This window comes from Thalassophryne amazonica, chromosome 18, assembly GCF_902500255.1.
Source record: "Thalassophryne amazonica chromosome 18, fThaAma1.1, whole genome shotgun sequence".
NCBI lineage: Eukaryota > Metazoa > Chordata > Actinopteri > Batrachoidiformes > Batrachoididae > Thalassophryne > Thalassophryne amazonica.
Window position 1 is genome coordinate 35,027,346 of NC_047120.1, and position 17,304 is coordinate 35,044,649.

The following is a 17,304-nucleotide window of genomic DNA, read 5'->3' on the forward strand; positions in this document are numbered from 1 at the left end:
AGACTTTTAATGAGTCTTTCATTGGATTCAGGTGTGTTGGAGCAGGGAGACAACTAAGAGTGTCAGGAAGTAGTGTTCAAGGAATAGTGTTCAAGGTAGAACTCCAAGGAACAAAAGACAAGACAATTGGGGCCTCAGAAGAATTATGTTATCTTGTTGAAATATTGGGAGCAAGGTGCGAAAAAATCTTACTAATAATTTTCAACCTGTTGACGAGACAGAGCGATGAAACGGCTGGGCGAGCAGTCTGGTGATTTTAGGAAGCACAGGATATGTGACAAGATGACACAAGGAAAGAAAGTGAGTAATTCTGAGAAACGGGAGCAAAGTGGGTTGGGAGAGTAGGAGTGGTTGTGCCGAAGTGAGAGGGAGAGAGACAGAGAGAGAGGGAGGAGAGGAGAGTAAGGGAGGCAGACTAAATCCTCACACCATTATCACCAGGACTCACATGCAGCCCCTCCTGTGATGGAGTGAGAGAGAGAGAGAGAGAGAGAGAGAGAGAGACAGAGGGAGAAAAGGATAGAGTTAAAGGGGAAATGGAAAGAAGGATTATTGGTGTGACAGCACCGGCAGATGATTGGAGCAACATTGAAAGAGAGAGACAGAAACTCTGATGAGAAAAACCCCACAAACAAATCAGTGCAACAGGATGAGGACCTGCTAGTACACTGCCAGCCCGACCCCGCAGACCTGCCATCTGTTCCTCTGCCATCATCTGGATTGCCTCGCATTCAAACAGGAAAGAGGGCACGAGGGCAAAACAAGCTGATCTCATCTCGTGGTTCCACACCTCTGGAATATAGGGATCCCTTAACCGCGGAGTACCAACCAGGGACAAACTTTGAATGGAGAAGCCAAACTTGAGATTTCATCTGCTTGACTTGTGCCGCGCGTCTCACTCCCCGAGGAGGGAGACGGAGGAGGAGGAGGAGAGAGGGAGGGAGAGACGGTGGGAAAACGCTGCTGAAGTGCTCCTCCAGTGAAGAGACATTTCATCACTAGCAGGGAGTCTGAGGGATACAGACAGAGTGAGATGCAGAGCTAAGAAATCAGGCAAAGTAAGCAAGGAGTTAGGACTGGGAGATGACATACGTCTACTGTCATGTTGTGATGTCCTCTGGGGAGCGTGCAGACACACGAGTTGCCAAACACAAACACACACTCGAGCCCGGGCTCAGTGTGCACTCCTACAGGTGCTGAGAGCGGAAAAGAGACAAACACAAACAGTGAATAAAATCGACAGTGGGTAGTAACGGGAGGAGCATGGAGCGGCAGCAGCAGGATAACGGCGCAAAGTGCAGGTGAGTGTGTTAGCACTATAACAGCTGGACAACTTTGACACCAAAAAATTTAATTATTGCTGTCAAAAAGGCCAGACCACACAATGAAAATCCACACTAAAAGGACTATCAACTCAATAATTAGTTTAATAAGTCAAAATATATTCAAACAAACAGATAGGGGAGAGCTAGCATTTTGCTAGCATGAGCGTTACTGGCTAATACTGTACGAGGTTTATTAGAAAACTAACCGGCAGTTTTATAAAAAAAAAAAAAACTATATGGATTTGAATCATGTGCGATTACACCAGACATGCTTGAACCCTCGTGCGCATGCGTGAGTTTTTTCACACGTGTCGGTGACGTCATCCGCCTGTGGGCAGGCTTTGAGTGAGCACTGGTCCAGCCCTCTCGGCTGAAATCCTTTGTCTGAGACGCTGCTGGAGACGGCGCGCGTTGCTTTATCAAAAATACTTTATCAAAACCCTGACATCGGTGTGTGTTTGTGTGAATGGGTGAATGTGAGGCATAATTGTAAAGCGCTTTGAGCATCTGATGCAGATGGAAAAGCACTATATAAATGCAGTCCATTTACAAGTGTTCTATTTTGATGAATTAATTATTCATGATTTATTATCTTGAGTTTATTGTATTTGTGGAATCTTGCATTGGACTGCAAACATACCAAGAAATCATTTTTCTGAATATTAAAAGGTCTGTTACTTTGTTTGATATACATTGTATTTAATAAACTGGACACGTACTTAGAATAGTCAATTCTGTTTTATAAATTTCAAGCAAACATACATTAGAAATCACATTCTAATCCAATTACATTTTTTTCCACATATCGTGTCAGATTTCAGACCATAAAATATTGCGTGGATGGTGGCAAAATATTAAACTGTTTCACATTTAATGTGTTACTCCGTGCCATGTCTGCGCGCTGCTATGCAGATGTCAATAAGGTCGACGTCAGCTGAGAGCAAGAGGAACTGCTGGAGCTATGACGCCAAAATGGATTAATTTAAGTTACCATATGAAAGTATTGATGTGGATTCTACTCACAGATTTACCAGTTTGGCATGAAGACGCCATTGCCACCGTAAGCTTTGATGAGCTGACCACACCCCTTTGTCTGCGTAACAGTTTTATCGAACTATATAATTATGCAGATTAAGATGTAGCCTTCAATGGTGGACACGGATCTGTGGATTAGAATGGGAATAACCCCCTTGTGTCTGATGATTTGCAGAGGTTAATGCTGGATTACGCTCGCAAATATCCGTTTTACTCCTTTTTACCGGCGACTCAATTTGCAACTATAAAATCCAACATTAACGTCCGCAAACATCAGACACAATAGAGATATTCCCTAATTTATACAATAACTTTTTCACAGTGCTGTATATTTAGGATTAATATTTAATATACGCTTAGGAATTTTTTTTTCGTTTTCCACATAATTATTTCGGAATTCCAGTAATTTTCATAAAATCCATCCATTCGCAAAGGCCATAATATAAGCATTAATTTTAATACAACCATTGCCTTAACAGCTAGTTTTCTTTATACAAGTAAGAATATAGATAAACAAACACTTCCAAGATACTGAATATATCTTGGACTTCATTTATATCAACTGTGAAGAAATACAAACCGTTTGGTAGTGTCCAATAAATCTTTCTGCAATATAATACTCCAAAACTGAGTGACTGTGCAAATCAAATCAAATCAAATCAATTTTATTTATATAGCGCCAAATCACAACAAACAGTTGCCCCAAGGCGCTTTATATTGTAAGGCAAAAGCCATACAATAATTACAGAAAAACCCCAACGGTCAAAACGACCCCCTGTGAGCAAGCACTTGGCGACAGTGGGAAGGAGACTGGTGAGAGAAGTCACCAAGTCACCCAAAACAACTCTGTATTAACAGGCTTTGGTGGCTGTAACTGGAGAAACTGTGCACAGTGCAGTTTTTGTCTGATGCATCCCAAGTTACGCAGCATCGTAGTACAATGAAATTCCAGCTACAGTTGCCAGAAGACATATGGCAGAGTTGAGCCTAGATTTGATCTTGTTTTTGAAGTTTCAGCAACAGGGATAATGTTGGGAAGGTGTCGTAACACGGACCCGCAACAGGGGGCGCAAATGAACGGACAATGGATAAGACAAAGAGTAACAATTTAATGTTGTGAAACGCACAACTGGATACAGACAAAAATATATAATGCCAATTAAACACAAGGTGACGTGCGGGCAGGCTCGAAGATAGGAGACCTCTGGCGATCGAAGAGCCGGGTCCCACACAGCTTCTACCACCAACGGCCTGAAGAACACCGGAGCCGCCAAGTCCTGAGTCCCCAGGTGGTCACCGTCTTCTGTTGCAGACCCTGGTACTGCTGGCAGAAGATGAAAACAGTTAATGGTGAGTGTGTATCCACACACCCAGTAATCCTTCACCCACAGGTCTTCAGGGAGGGAAAACCTCCACCTCCGATACAGAATCACCCGTGCAGCTCCTGACAGTTGCTCCTTGGATGGAGTGAGAGGCGAAGACGTCGCAGACTCTCACTGCACGCCAATCCAATTATTACAGACTTCAGGAATACGGCTGCACACAGAACAATAATTAGTCTCAGAAAGTATGAATTGCAGAGAATTACCTTAACGGTAGCTGATTTCTCGGCGAGGAAGTGGAGTAATAATCCGGCTTTTGAAGGGAAGGTGGTGATTGGTGACAGCTGGTGTAAATGAGTGACAGCTGTCACTCTCTGTTGTCTCGGCGCCCCTCTCATGCTTGAAGCCCGCACTCCAAGCAGGGCGCCGACTGGTGGTGGTGGGCCAGCAGTACCTCCTCTTCAGTGGCCCACACAACAGGACCCCCCTCAACGGGCGCCTCCTGGCGCCCGACCAGGCTTGTCCGGGTGTCGGCGGTAGAAATCGGCCAGGAGGGCCGTCTAGGATGAAGCTCCTCTTCACCCAGGAGCATTCTTCGGGTCCGTACCCCTCCCAGTCCACCAGGTATTGAAAACCCCAGCCCTTCCGATGGACGTCCAGGAGCCGACGAACAGTCCATGCCGGCTCCCCGTCGATGATACGGGCAGGAGGTGGTACGGGTCCAGGGGTGCAGAGTGGTGAGGCGTGGTATGGTTTCAACCTGGAGACGTGAAACACAGGGTGAATCCGCAGTGAAGCTGGGAGTTTCAGCTTCACCGCGGCCGGGCTGAGGATCTTGACTACGGAAAAAGGTCAGATGAACCGGTCTTTGAGTTTCTGCGATTCAACCTGAAGTGGGATGTCCTTAGTTGATAACCACACCTCCTGACCAGGGTGGTATGTAAGGGCCGGGGAACGCCGGCGATCTGCATGGGCCTTAGCCCTCGTCCGGGCCTGCAACAGGGCAGAATGGGCGGTCCGCCACACCCGGCAGCACCTCCGCAGGTGGGCCTGGACCGAGGGGACCCCGACCTCTCCCTCCACAAGTGGGAACAATGGGGGCTGATACCCCAAACACGCCTCAAAAGGGGAGAGGCCGGTAGCAGATGAGACTTGGCTATTGTGGGCGTACTCGATCCAGGCCAGATGGTCACTCCAGGCCGCCGGATGCGCGGAGGTTACGCAGCGGAGGGCCTGCTCCAATTCCTGGTTCGCCCGCTCTGCCTGGCCGTTCGTCTGTGGGTGATACCCGGACGAGAGACTCACGGTGGCCCCCAGTTCCTTACAAAAACTCCTCCAGACCTGCGAGGAGAACTGGGGACCATGATCCGAAATGATGTCCGATGGTATCCCATGCAGACGCACGACGTGGTGGACCAGGAGGTCTGCTGTCTCCTGGGCCGTCGGGAGCTTCGGGAGAGCCACGAAGTGGCCCGCCTTGGAGAACTGGTCCACTATCGTGAGGATGACGGTGTTGCCCTGGGACGGCGGGAGGCCCGTGACGAAGTCCAGGCCGATGTGAGACCAGGGGCGATGAGGCACAGGCAGGGGCTGGAGGAGGCCCCTGATCTTATGGTGATCCGCCTTGCCCCTAGCACAGGTGGTACAGGCCTGGACATAGTCCCGGACGTCAGCTTCCAGTGACGCCCACCAGAAGCGCTGCTGGACCACTGCCACAGTCCTACGCACTCCGGGATGACAGGAGAACTTGGATCCGTGGCAGAAGTCCAAGACGGCAGCCCTGGCCTCTGGTGGGACGTAGAGTCTGTTCTTAGGACCATTCCCTGGGTCCGGGTTCCTTGCCACGTCCCAAGTGAGGGTGGCCACGACAGTGGACTCGGGAACGATGGTCTCGATGGGGTCTGACAACTCGGCCTTGGCTTCCTCTTCGTGCACCCGCAACATTGCGTCGGATCGTTGGTTCCTAGTCCCGGGACAGTAGGTGATCCGGAAGTGAAAGCGTCCGAAGAACAGGGACCAGCGGGCTTGCCTGGGGTTCAGCCGCTTGGCAGTCCGGATGTACTCCAGGTTCCGATGGTCCGTGAAAACCGTGAAAGGCACCGTAGCTCCCTCCAACAGGTGTCTCCACTCTTCAAGAGCCTCCTTCACCGCGAGGAGTTCCCGATTGCCCACGTCATAGTTGCGTTCAGCGGGGGTCAACCTGCGGGAAAAGTAGGCACATGGATGGAGAACCTTGTTGGACTCCCCGCCTCTGGGACAGCACGGCTCCTATCCCTGAGTCAGAGGCGTCCACTCCACTATGAACTGGCGAGTAGGATCAGGCTGCACCAGAACTGGTGCAGACGAAAACCGGCGTTTCAACTCCCTAAATGCAGCTTCGCACCGATCCGACCAGGTGAAAGGGACTTTAGTGGAGGTCAGGGCAGTCAGGGGGCTAACAACCTGACTGTAACCTTTAATGAACCTCCGGTAGAAATTTGCAAAGCCGAGGAACTGTTGCAGCTTCCTACGGCTTGTTGGTTGGGGCCAATCTCTCACCGCCGCAACCTTGGCCGGATCCGGGGCGACGGAGTTGGAGGAGATTATGAACCCCAGGAAGGACAAAGACGTGCGGTGGAACTCACACTTCTCGCCCTTCACAAACAACCGGTTCTCTAGTAACCGCTGCAGGACCTGACGTACGTGCTGGACATGAGTCTCAGGGTCCGGAGAAAAGATGAGTATATCATCCAGATATACGAAGACAAACCGGTGCAGGAAGTCCCGCAAGACGTCATTAACCAATGCTTGGAACGTCGCGGGGGCATTAGTGAGGCCGAACGGCATGACCAGGTACTCAAAGTGACCTAACGGGATGTTAAATGCCGTCTTCCATTCGTCTCCCTTCCGGATCCGAACCAGGTGGTACGCATTCCTAAGATCTAGTTTGGTGAATATTTTGGCTCTATGCAGGGGCGTGAACACCGAATCCAACAGGGGCAACGGGTATCGATTGCGAACCGTAATCTCGTTCAGCCCTCTGTAGTCAATGCATGGACGGAGTCCGCCGTCTTTTTTACCCACAAAAAAGAAACCCGCACCCATCGGGGAAGTGGAGTTCCGAATCAACCCGGCGGCTAAGGAGTCCCGGATGTAGGTCTCCATCGATTCGCGTTCCGGACGTGAGAGGTTGTACAATCTACTGGACGGGTACTCAGCGCCCGAGATCAAATCGATGGCACAATTGTACGGTTGGTGCGGGGGAAGAGTGAGTGCCAGATCTTTGCTGAAGACGTCAGCAAGAACGTGGTACTCCTCGGGCACCGCCGTCAGATTGGGGGGGACTTTGACCTCCTCTTTAGCTGTGATTCCGGGTGGAACCGAGGATCCAAGACACTCCCGGTGGCAGGTTTCGCTCCACTGCGTCACCACCCCAGACGGCCAATCAATCCGGGGATTGTGCTTCACCATCCATGGAAATCCCAAAATCACTCGGGAGGTAGAAGGTGTCACAAAAAACACGATCTCCTCCCTGTGATTCCCAGACACAACCAAGGTCACGGGCTGTGTCTGATGTGTAATTAACGGGAGTAGAGTGCCATCTAGTGCTCGCACCTTCAATGATGAAGGCAGAGCCACCAGAGGGAGCCCTACTTCCCTTGCCCATCTGCTATCCAGCAGATTCCCTTCTGACCCCGTGTCTACCAGTGCTGGGGCGTGAAGGGTTAAATCCCCACTCAGGATTGTTACTGGGATTCGTGCAGATTTATGGGTTTTCCCCGTGTGCATATTATGGCCCACCCTTAGCCCAGTTCCTAAGGATGGGCGTTGGAGTTTTGATCGTTTGGGGCAGTCTTTAACATTGCTCACAAGAGCCACAGTAAAACACTCCTCGCGGGTCAGCCTCCTTTGTCGGATATTGATTTAATTTGGCCCTGCTCGTGTCCATAGCTTCATCAGCAGGGGGAGCTGTTGCCACACGGAGCCCTCTGGCAGTGGAACGTGGGGACGACGACACCCTTTCGGACCCGGAGGAAAGAGGGACGGCTTGTGCCCGACCACGCCCCCCGGCCTGCTCCCGACGGTGTTCATTCAACCGGTTGTCTAAGCGTATAACCAAATTGATAAGCCCGTCGAAATCTTGCGGTTCCTCCTTAGCCAGCAGATGCTCCTTCAGGACCGGAGACAGTCCCTTTCACGAAGGCGGCGCGGAGCGCAACGTTATTCCAGCCGGACCTCGCAGCCGCGATGCGGAAGTCGACTGCATAATCAGCTGCGCTCCGGCGCCCCTGTCTCATTGACAGCAGCACGCTCAAGGCGGTCTCGTCTCTGTTGGGATGATCAAACACCTGTTTGAATTCCCGTACAAACCCAGCGTATGACGTTAGGAGCCACGAATTCTGTTCCCAAAGCGCCGTAGCCCAGGCGCGTGCCTCACCACGAAGCAAATTAATCACATAAGCCACCCGGCTGGCATCTGGTGCGTACATAACTGGACGCTGTGCAAAAATGAGCGAACACTGCATTAAGAAGTCTGCGCACGTTTCGACACAGCCTCCGTAAGGTTCTGGAGGGCTTATGTAAGCTTCAGGGGACGGTGGGGGGGTTTGTTGAACGGCCAGTGGAACATCTGTATGTGGCCCAGGGCCAGCAGGAGGAGTCACTGCAGCAGCGCTCAAGTCGCGCGCTTCCACTCTGGCGGTGAGAGCCTCCACCCTCCGATTGAGGACTGCATTCTGCTCGGCTACCAGATTTAACTGAGCTGTGAAAGCGGTAAGGATTTGCTGCAGATCACTTACCACGCCTCCTGCTGATGCCTGTGCTCCTTGTTCTTCCATTGGCTGTTCAGGCTGTGGTTGACGCCCCTCGGGATCCATGACGACTGGCCGAGAAATCCTGTTGGGAAGGTGTCGTAACACGGACCCGCAACAGGGGGCGCAAATGAACGGACAATGGATAAGACAAAGAGTAACAATTTAATGTTGAGAAACGCACAACTGGATACAGACAAAAATATATAATGCCAATTAAACACAAGGTGACGTGCGGGCAGGCTCGAAGATAGGAGACCTCTGGCGATCGAAGAGCCGGGTCCCACACAGCTTCCACCACCAACGGCCTGAAGAACACTGGAGCCGCCAAGTCCTGAGTCCCCAGGTGGTCACCGTCTTCTGTTGCAGACCCTGGTACTGCTGGCAGAAGATGAAAACAGTTAATGGTGAGTGTGTATCCACACACCCAGTAATCCTTCACCCACAGGTCTTCAGGGAGGGAAAACCTCCACCTCCGATACAGAATCACCCGTGCAGCTCCTGACAGTTGCTCCTTGGATGGAGTGAGAGGCGAAGACGTCGCAGACTCTCACTGCACGCCAATCCAATTATTACAGACTTCAGGAATACGGCTGCACACAGAACAATAATTAGTCTCAGAAAGTATGAATTGCAGAGAATTACCTTAACGGTAGCTGATTTCTCGGCGAAGAGGTGGAGTAATAATCCGGCTTTTGAAGGGAATGCGGTGATTGGTGACAGCTGGTGTAAATGAGTGACAGCTGTCACTCTCTGTTGTCTCGGCGCCCTCTCATGCTTGAAGCCCGCACTCCAAGCAGGGCGCCGACTGGTGGTGGTGGGCCAGCAGTACCTCCTCTTCAGCGGCCCACACAACAGGACCCCCCCCTCAACGGGCGCCTCCTGGCGCCCGACCAGGCTTGTCCGGGTGTCGGCGGTAGAAATCGGCCAGGAGGGCCGGGTCCAGGATGAAGCTCCTCTTCACCCAGGAGCATTCTTCGGGTCCGTAGTCCGTGGTGGGCCAGCAGTATCTCCTCTTCAGCGGCCCACACAACAGAAAGTGCACATTAATAACATTGCTGAAAGTATGCCACAATTAACAAAGACAAATTTTCAACTGTAATATCTGAACTGTGCTCATTCAGAGAAGAACATAGCATTCTTTAGGACATTAGGAGATCGCACCATGTCCCACAGTTGTGGTAGACCAGTGTTAAGGCAGGGGTTGAAGCATCATATTTCTGTCCTTGGAAAAGACACTTCATCTGTATTGTTCCAGACCACCCATCTGTAAACGGGTACTGGCCTCAGCTGGAAAAGTAACCTGTAATGGACTGGTGTCCCATCCAAGGGGACACCATCTGCTTCACAATATGGTATCCGGGGATAAGCACAGGCACCACTGACCTCAGAGCTTGTATGGCTGCAAGCTACCTAATACTGTACCTCACTGCTTACCTCTTGTTTGTGCTTATTGGCTAACAGACCGTGTCTTTGTAAAGTGGGTGTCAAGCTAATAAACCCTCAAAGATACATTGCTAGCCTAACGAGCTATGGCACACAGTCTGAAGTGCATAGCACAAAGGCATTTGAGAGTTGTTTGACCCAGCATTACTATTTATTGTGTATGTTGAAAAATTTCAGCGCAAAGGGAGCGAATTTAGTCAATTAAGTAATTATGGGCATTTTTAGGGAAATAACATGAAACAAACCACACAGAATGTCACCTGTTGTTACATTTAAAAACAAGTGTGGCAGTATTGTGTGTATTGTTATTTAAAAAGTGGACTCAAGAGAGCGATTTTCTGGTCAGTTAATGGATCTGCAGCACTATGTGACACAGCACCGGTGGAAAACAGCCACCAAAGCTCCCTGAGTCAGGGAACATTTTGTGTTTTTCCATTAGATTTTACATAAAGTTTGTTGTGTCTGTTATGGTTGTGTTCAATTTAGATCTAGTTTTGCTGTTACCCACTAAGCAGGTAGCTCAGGAGATGGCTTGCCAATATGTAGACCTGTGTTATAATCCCACTCGCACTTAATCCACATTTCCCCAGTCCACCCAGCTATAACTGGGAGGCAGCTTTGGTTGGGGAAATAACCTGCATCGGACTGGTGCCACATCCAAGTGGAACCTTAGACTCTCAGCCGCTTCATGCTCAGGAATCTGAAGCTTTCTGCTTTCCCATGATAGCAATCCACCTGCATTGTGCTGACCCCACTTCTTTTTTAGACCAGCATGGCCAAGGGCACACAGATGAGAGCAAGTGGCACTATTTGTGAAAACAGCTGTGTCAGATGGAAACTACAATGACACTTGCAAAGCACTGCGCTCTGCTTTGCGGTGGTTGGAAGACAGGGCTCCAATAACAGTCCAACAAACCCACACTTGCGTGTGAAAATAAGCCAAACAACATTTGTATTTAATACATTTGCATTTATTATATTTGTTTCAGCTACCCCATCAATATCCTACAGGTGCCCCTGGTCCCTTACAGTCATCATCAATCATAGTTTATTTCACTTGCACACATTTAATGTTTATACACGTGTCCATGTCTTCTTTAAACAAGCATGACAGGAGAGTAGGTATAATGTTGCTTTGGATGTTTGAGTGGCGAGGAGCAAAGCTGATCTTACAATGCCACTATTCTATCAATGCTGGTCATCTGGGCCGCTCTGTCCAGCCGCAAACAATTTTCTGTACAGCTGTCAAAGCTGTATGTGTGAGGGCAGGGATCCACAGAGTGTTTGAGGTGCCAGGCTGGCCATTAAAACTAGAGGTGGCACGATACCACTTTGTCATTTCTGATATGATACAGATACTATCTGCTACTTGATACTAACTGCCCCAAAACAACCACTCTGTTAATAAATACATTTATTTGGCTGTATTTTCTTACCTAGACATCTAACAAGACATGATTTTATTTCTGGTATCTGATCCAGTAATTTTTGGTCAATATCGGACTGTTACTTATCCATCCATCCATCCATCCATCCATCCATCCATCCATCCATCCATCCATCCATCCATCCATCCATCCATCCATCCATCCATCCATCCATCCACTTACTCCAATTAAGGGTCATGGGGAGCCAGAGTCTACCGCCGGAAGTCGTAGGACGTAAGGCGAGGTACACCCTCTATTGCACGATACTGATACAAAATATCAATTTGGTGGAACCCTAATTAAAACCCTAATCCCAGGGCTTGGCCAGAAATCAGGTGATGTATTTTATAATAAGCTCTGGGGTCACATACATCACAGTCATTAATTCATAAGAAAACAGTTGCAGTGGATTCATGCAACACAGAAAACCCATCTCTTCTAAGTCACCCGTAGGGAGGGATGAAAAGGGTAAGGAAAGTCGGAGCAGTGGAGCTGGTTGGCAGAATGCTCGCTCGTGGTTTTCTACCTTGCCGGAGGTGTAACCGTTATGTAACGCTTCCAAAATGACTTCAGGGTAATAGTGATTACTGCGCTCCATTGACTGGACTCTCATTTATCCAGAGGGTAATCAAAGTCATGGCTGCTTTTCCCCCCCAAGAAGATTGATGTGTATTGACTTTCTAAACAAAATTGTATTGAATTTTTCCCTCACGTCCTCATGGAAAGCATAGCATAGCCTTGACTGCACTTGTATTGTCTGCGGGGAATTAGTCTCAGGAAATCAGTTTAGGAAAAAATTGTGTAAAATGCGTATCACCTGGCTGCAGTAGACCTAGGTGGCTATATTTGGGACACTGGGACTGGCTGGTTGTCTGCCTGGATGGTTGCAAAAAAGGAACCAGTGCAGTTCCGTTATGCCATAACGGACTGGTACTAAACATGCAATGGTTAAGCAATCACTGGTATGGTTACACATCACTAAACCTTGGGCATTGTTCAGCTAAGGGCCCGGTCACATGGCACATGGCGATAGCTGAACAAAGGAAAAAAATTGTTGAGAAAAGGTGGACGAATGATCCTGCACTTCTCCCATCACCAGAAAGCCTGCGAATCAAGAGTGCAAAAAGGGACGAAACAAACCAAAACTAACAAAAGAAAAACAAAGTGAACATTGACCTTGACACTTTAAACAAAATCAAAATGAAACATTTATGATAACGTGACTGACAGCAGGTATGAGACCGAACGCCTCCAGCCTGCAGGTGCGGGATCTGGTTGTCTTGACAACAGGTTTGTCTTCACAACAATAATGTGTGTGCACACGCAGGCCAGCCACAAACAACTGGAATGTGCGTAAATAGTTACAGTAGTTGATAAAATGTTCTTGCTGCTATTGTTTCTGTAAGACAACGTCGCTTTTCATCCCACACATGGACGAGTCACGTTCGCTTAACTTATTGATGCGTTCAGATATCATCAATGTTCATGCACGATGTCGGATTTGGGAGATTGGACGAAGTTGGACGACAGTCAAACGGAACGCTGAAGGTACAGGAACTATGCAAACGAGAAACCGTCAAGACAGAAAGCAAAACGGAATACAGAGGAATTCAGGTTGTCGCTGAGATTCATTCACGTTTTTCAACGGTTTCAAAATTATGACGAAGCGCCAGCTACAGGAATGACACTAGACGACGGTTAAACGCTGTCGCCGAAAGTCACCGTAAGTCCAGATTTCTTGTTTCGTTTTGGCTTCGGTGTCCTTCATTAGTGTGGTGTGACCGGGGCTTAACCAGCTACTTTGTTAAAAACCTTTATTTAACCAGGTTAGTCCTATTGAGATTGATGTTCCTTTTAAAAAGGAGACCTGGACAATTATAAAGTTTCCCTAACCTGCATGTCTTTGGATGTGGGAGGAAGCCAGAGCACCTCTGGCTAATTTGTAAAGCTAACTTTTTCATTCTTTTGATTTCATTCAATTAGCATTTCAGCGAACTCTAAAGGATTTTTTCCTTGCAGCAAGGCCAACACCAAGTCTTTAATACTGTACTACACACAACTTGGACTCAAAAATTTGCAACTACAAGGGCAGCACTTACCCTACCCTGTATTGCAGACCCCAACCTTAAAACTGTGCAAGATCTTAACTATGTGTAACTGACAGTAGCAAGTTTCAACAGAATCCATGAAGCCCTTGTGGCATTAAGTTTCAGATGCATGATGTTTTTAAGATATCTCATGCACATTGGCCACACGGACACACACACAGGCACATGGAAGCAAGCAGTTGCAAGACCTGCTGTTGGGAAAGTGTAGTGACACGGACCCACAACAGGGGGCGTAAATGAACGGACAATGAAAGAGTCGAATATGAACACTTTACTGTTGTGAATGAGCACAACCACAATACAGAGGAATACAGAATTTTGCAAACAGTCAATCCACAAAGGTGACGTGTGGGCAGGCTCGAGGATAGAAGACGTCTGTCCTGAGAAGAACCGGAACCACACGATTTCCTCCGCCAACGAACCTGGAGAATACTGGAGCCGCCAAGTCCCGAGTCCCCAGGTGGCCACCGTCTCCGAATGTCGGATCTGGTACTGCTGGCGAGGAGCAGAAACAATAAGATGTGGGTGTGTGCACACCCAGTAACAACAATGGTGGAGAGTCCACCTCCACCTCTCACACACACTCGTGCAGCTCCTGTCTCAAACACTTATCTGGCTGGGGTGTGAAGCGAAGCCGTCGCTGATTACGCCAATCTCCCAGATAAGGCACTCCACAGGAAAACAGCTGTAAAACGAGTTCAGACTAAGACACAGTTAGTTTTAAGGCTGAGAATATTACCTTCACAGGTCGATGATATCTCGGCAACGAGGTGGAGATGACGTCCGGTTTTTATGGAGTGGTATGATGAAGTGTAGATGGGTGACAGCTGTCATGAGATAATGAGTGACAGCTGTCACCCCCGGCTGTGTCCGTGGCGGCAGCGCCCTCTCGTGCCTGAAGCCCGCACTTCAGGCAGGGCGCCCTCTGGTGGTGGGCCAGCAGTACCTCCTCTTCTGGCGGCCCACACAACACCTGCTCTGCCTTTGGCGACGCAGGTAAAAATTTCATTGGAATTAAACTGAAGTCAGACTAATGTGTTCTATGAATACATAAACAGGTTATGTGTGTGTAAATAAGTGGTTTTCAAACTGTGGCACAGGGCCCCGCTGGTGGCAGAGTACCATTGCCTGCAACAGGGGGGCTGATTGTGGAAAAATGTAACATGAGACTGAATTTAAATGAGGCTGATTCACGTGAGCACGATAACAATAATTTGACAGATTCAACTAAGATTTATTTCTTCAACATATTTAATGTATAAAAGCGATAACTGACACAGAAGTAAAACCAATGAAACACTAATCAAACACTATAGAGATTGGTGATGCTACTTAATTTTTTTTTAATGTATTGCTACTGGTACTAGTTTTCATAATATTTATAAAAAGGACTAAATTGTTTTTTTAGGCTCTACTTGGCTTCCGAAGTTGGCCAACTTGGAAATTTCAACAACCACTTAAGTGTATGTCCATCCATGGTGATATTTATTTCTGATTCTATATTATACTACTTACGGCTGGGAAGACTAATGAGTTATCCGTAGTCGACTAGTCTGGCACCATTAGTATAGACTATTCGACAACCGCACGAAGAATTTTTCAATTTTCAATTTCAATTTATTTTCCTTTGGAATGACAGGAAAAAATATATTGAACACGCTAACCGAAATTTATTTAATAGTCCATACAAAAGCTTTTGTTGGAAATGACAGCTTCAAGATGCTTCCTGTATGGAAAAACAAGTTACATGCATTGCTCAGGTGTGATTTTGACTCTTTCTTCGACACACAGTCTTCAAATCGTGTAGGTTCCATGAACCTCGTCTATGAACTCTGATATTTCTTTCCATAGATTTTCTATTGGATTCAAGTCAGGTGAATGGCTGGACCATTCCAGTTTTCAATTTCAATTTATTTTCCTTTATATAGCGCCAAATCACAACAGAGTTGCCTCAAGGCGCTTCACACAGGTAAGGTCTAACCTTACCAACCCCCAGAGCAACAGTGGTAAAGAAAAACTCCCTCTGAGGATGAAACCTCAAGCAGACCTCTGCTTGGGCCATGCTACAGACATAAATTACAGAAACAATTCACAGAACAATTCACGGACGAATATACAAGAATTGCTGTTGGTGCACAGGACAGAAGGGTCGCCAACACAAATGCAACTCCCATCTCTGGATGGAGCTGCACCTTAAACAGAGAAAAACAGAATCAGGCATCAGAAAGACAAAAAATACTGTATAATTTGCCAGCATTAATCAACAAGAAAAACAGAAGAAATACTAAGGTGATCGCCGGCTGCTGGCCCTAAGCTTCACTAAAAGACCCAGAATTTAGGTAAAGTTGAGGCTGCGGCCCACTCCAATTACTAATAACATGAATTAAAAGAGTAAAAAGCGTAAAACAAAACTGTACCAGTATGCAAGCCATATGAAAGGGAAAAGAAGTGCGTCTTAAGTCTGGACTTGAAAGTCCCCACAGAATCTGATTGTTTTATTGACGCAGGGAGACCATTCCACAGAACAGGGGCATGATAAGAGAAAGCTCTGTGACCCACAGACTTCTTATTCACCCTAGGGACACAAAGTAGTCCTGCACCCTGAAAACGTAAAGCCCGGGCCAGTACGTAAGGTTTAATTAGGTCAGCTAGGTAGGGAGGTGCCAGTCCATGAATAATTTTATAGGTTAGAAGCAGAACCTTAAAATCTGATCTCACTGGGACAGGAAGCCAGTGAAAGGATGCCAAAATGGGTGTAATGTGGTCGAACTTTCTGCTTCATGTCAAACATCTGGCTGCAGCATTTTGAACCAATTGGAGAGCCTTAATGCTAGACTGCGGTAAACCAGAAAATAGAACATTGCAGTAGTCCATGGATCAAGGTCTCAGCATCAGCCATAGACAGGATGGGACGAATCTTCACTATATTTCTTGCTCGCTTGCCTCTACTGGTGGTTGGCTCTCACTGCGGTATTGTATCACTTCCTGTTCCGGAGCACAGCGGTGTTTTTCTGTATCTGTTAGCTGTTTAATCTGCGCAGTTAGATTGATCTAGTTATCTAGATTACGATTTGTTTCCCAGTGTAATCTTTACGTGCCTTAACTAAAGCACTCCTTCTGCTGAATCACCTCTAAATTATTTACACATTATTCACTTTGCGTGTTTTTTTTTTTTGCGTGCTACTAGCTCTTAGCCGATTTAGCATGGCGGCTTCTCCTGTCTCTCCCGCACTTTTCTGCTCTGGGTGTGAAATGTTTAGTTATTCCTCGGCCTCCTTTAGCAGTAATGGTACTTGTAATAAGTGTAGCTTATTCGTAGCTTTGGAGGCCAGGCTGGGCGAATTGGAGACTCGGCTCCGCACCGTGGAAAATTCTACAGCTAGCCAGGCCCCTGTAGTCGGTGCGGACCAAGGTAGCTTAGCCGCCGTTAGTTCCCCCCTGGCAGATCCCGAGCAGCCGGGAAAGCAGGCTGACTGGGTGACGGTGAGGAGGAAGCGTAGCCCTAAACAGAAGCCCCGTGTACACCGCCAACCCGTTCACATTTCTAACCGTTTTTCCCCACTCGACGACACACCCGCCGAGGATCAAACTCTGGTTATTGGCGACTCTGTTTTGAGAAATGTGAAGTTAGCGACACCAGCAACCATAGTCAATTGTCTTCCGGGGGCCAGAGCAGGCGACATTGAAGGAAATTTGAAACTGCTGGTTAAGGCTAAGCGTAAATTTGGTAAGATTGTAATTCACGTCGGCAGTAATGACACCCGGTTACGCCAATCGGAGGTCACTAAAATTAACATTAAATCGGTGTGTAACTTTGCAAAAACAATGTCGGACTCTGTAGTTTTCTCTGG

The 17,304-nt window shown here is 47.8% G+C and overlaps 1 protein-coding gene across 1 annotated transcript in view; it reads left to right on the forward strand.

The window, feature by feature from the left end:
* The first annotated feature begins 814 nt into the window (after positions 1-814).
* Positions 815-17,304, forward strand: part of LOC117530856 (glutamate receptor ionotropic, NMDA 2C-like) — a 188,917-nt gene continuing 172,427 nt past the window's right edge. Inside the window, exon 1 of the mRNA XM_034193800.1 lies at positions 815-1,301. The gene's annotated coding sequence lies outside the window, so the exon portion shown is untranslated. The remainder of the gene's footprint in view (positions 1,302-17,304) is intronic.